This window comes from Lactuca virosa, chromosome 5, assembly GCF_052849685.1.
Source record: "Lactuca virosa cultivar CGN04683 chromosome 5, Lactuca_virosa_CGN04683_v6, whole genome shotgun sequence".
In the NCBI taxonomy this organism is placed as follows: Eukaryota; Viridiplantae; Streptophyta; class Magnoliopsida; order Asterales; family Asteraceae; genus Lactuca; species Lactuca virosa.
The window spans coordinates 341,941,116-341,944,544 of record NC_136430.1 but is presented as its reverse complement, the minus strand read 5'-3'; positions in this window follow the sequence as shown (position 1 = coordinate 341,944,544).

The following is a 3,429-nucleotide window of genomic DNA, read 5'->3' as shown; positions in this document are numbered from 1 at the left end:
CATTTTGATTATATTTAGAGTATTAAATTTGTGATTAAAAATGGAGAAAATCCATTTTTGGAAATTAATAAAATTAATTTTCCAACAATCCCCCACATGAATGAAATTGCTTCAGCATCCGCAATTGCTAGCTGCTTTAGGTAAAATCCAGCAGTTGAATCATGCACATGATAGGTAGGTTTGACCCTTTGAACCTTCCCTTAAGATACATATTTATTTTACTAGCGGACCAATAGACTCGATGTCCTTGAATTGTTCTGCCATTTGTGTAAATAATCAATACATGTCTCACATGATTCTCCCTGACCTAGTTAGGTTCTCATTGATGTGTTCGTTTTGGTCGTGGACACTTGCCTGGTTCTGTAAGAGCTCTTAGGAACTTACCCATTCAATTCCCTTTGAAGCGACCCCACTTCTCTCTCACATAGGTGACTATAACATAATCATTAAAAGCTAAAGCTTAATGATTTCCAACTTATCACCAACTACTATATGCTTAACCTGCATCACTGTTATTTATAGGAATGGGTTGGGGTTGACCCCCACAGTGATCCACATATGTTATATGCAAGTAGGTTGTTCCATTGAACCTAGATCTTGGGATCTCCAGTCAACTAGGTTGGGTTTTCCTTCGCAATAACTTATTCGTTCATGGGTTTTAATCCCATTCCTTTTGACGACTTTGCAACTAACTCCCTATTTAACCCTTTGGTTAGCGGATCCGCAATGTTATCCTTGGACCTTATGTAGTCAATTGAGATAACTCTAGTTGAGAGTAGTTGTCGAATGGTGTTGTGTCTTCGACGGATGTGTCGGGACTTACCATTATACATAGCACTTTGTGCCCGTCTAATTGCTGATTGACTATCGCAATGGATTGAGATTGCAGAAACTGGTTTAGGCCATCCTGGTATATCTTCCAGAAATTGTCTTAGCCATTCAGCTTCTTCTCCACATTTATCAAGTGCTATAAATTCTGATTCCATGGTGGATCTAGCTATAACTGTTTGTTTTGAAGATTTCCATGATATAGCTCCACCTCCAAGTGTGAACAAAAACCCACTGGTTGACTTGGAATCTTTAATGTCGGATATCCAATTGGCATCACTATACCCTTCTATGACCTCGGGATATCTTGTATAGTGCAACCCATAATTGCGAGTGTACCTTAAGTATTGTAATACTCTTTTAATACTCTTCCAGTGTTCAGCACTTGGATTACTGGTATATCTACTTAGTCTACTTATTGCAAAAGCTAAGTCGGGTCTGGTACAACTCATAAGGTACATCAAACTACCAATGATTCTTGCATATTCGACTTGTGCAAGCCCTTCACCTCTATTTTTACTTAGATGATGACTTGTATCAACTGGTGTCCTAGCTACAGTAGTATCACCAGAGTTGAACTTCTCAAGAATTTTATCCACATAATGGGTTTGATTCAAAGTAAGTCCATTTTCAGTCCTTGTGATCTTCACACCAAGGATGACATCTGCCAGACCCATATCTTTCATGTCGAATCTTGCCTTTAGCATGTTCTTTGTTGATTGAACCATTTTATCATTGCTACCAACAATAAGCATATCATCAACATAAAGGCACAAGATAACATAACCCTCACTTGTGTTTTTAACATAAACACACTTGTCACATTCATTAATCTTGTATCCATTTTCCAACATCACATGGTCAAACTTTTGATGCCATTGTTTTGGGGCTTGTTTCAACCCATAAAATGAATTCACTAGTTTGCAAACCTTTGATTCTTTTCCTGGGGCAACATACCCTTCTGGTTGTTCCATGTAGATTTCTTCTTCTAAATCCCCATTTAAAAAAGTTGTTTTAACATCCATTTGATGTACTTCAAGATTTCTTATAGAAGCGATTGCAAGTACCAATCTAATGGATGTAATACGTGTGACAAGAGAGTACATATCAAAATAATCAAGGCCATTTTTCTGTCTATAGCCTTTAATTACTAGTCTTGTCTTGTACTTGTCAATGGTTCCATCCGCTTTCATTTTCTTCTTGAAAATCCATTTATAGCCTAGTGGTTTGCAACCTTGAGGTAAATCCACTAGCTCCCATGTATGGTTTTGCAAGATTGAATCCATTGCGCTTTTAATTGCCTCTTTCCATTGAGGTCCTTCTGAGGAGGTGACTGCCTCTTTGAAAATTTGAGGCTCTCTTTCAACCATGTAAGTGTAGAAATCATCTCCAAATGACTTCTCCACTCGTGCCCTTTTACTTCTACGGGGCTCTGTTTCTTCCTCTATTTCTTCTTCATAAGAGGATTCATTGTGCTCAATTAACTTTGAAGCATTTGTCTCAACCTTATGAAGACATGGAAACACATTCTCAAAGAACGATGCATTTCTTGACTCCATTATTGTGCCTTTGTGAATTTCTGGAATTTTTGAGTCATGTACAAGAAATCGATACGCACTACTATTTTGTGCATATCCAACAAATATGCAATCAACAGTCTTGGGCCCTATCTTAACCACCTTGGGTGCAGGTACCACGACCTTTGCAAGGCACCCCTACACTCGAAGGTATTTGTAGGATGGTTTTATACCTGACCATAACTCGTATGGTGTTTTATCCGATTTCTTTCGTGGGGCCTTATTTAAAAGGTAGTTAGCTGAAAGTATAGCTTCCCCCATATTGAGGGTGGCAGCCCAGAACTTAACAACATGGCATTCATCATTTCCTTTAAGGTCCAATTTTTCCTTTCTGCCATACCATTTTGTTGTGGTGAATAAGGTGTAGTAAACTCATGTATGATACCATGAGTTGCACAGAATTCCTCAAACGGTGATACATATTCACCTCCACGGTCACTTCTTAGTACTTTAATTTTCTTATTAAGTTGATTCTCAACTTCACTTTTATACACTTTAAACTTCTCTATAGCCTTATCTTTACTTTTAAGTAAATAGACATAGCATTATTTAGTGCAATCATCAATAAAAGTAATAAAGTACTTATTTCCACCTTTAGATGGAATTGATTTCATGTCACACACATCGGTGTGAATTAATCCAAGTGGTTCGGTTGTCCTTTGAATGGACTTGAAAGATTGTCGTGTTAATTTCGATTCAACACAAGTGTTGCATTTGTATTTTGAGTCAATGTGAAAGTGTGGTATGTGATTGAGTTTAATTAAACGACAAAGAGTATCAAAATTAACATGTCCTAATCTAGCATGTCATATATTTAAAGACTCAAGCAAGTAAGTAGAAGAGTTATTCATTTCATTATCATTGTCACTTGGCTTAAGAGTCATTACACAAAGTTTGAACATACCCCTATCAGCATACCCCTTACCCACATACACACCATTTTTGGTTAACACAAATTTATCTGACTCAAACACCAAGCGAAAACCATGCTTGTTCAACAACCAACCCGACACAAGATTCTTAC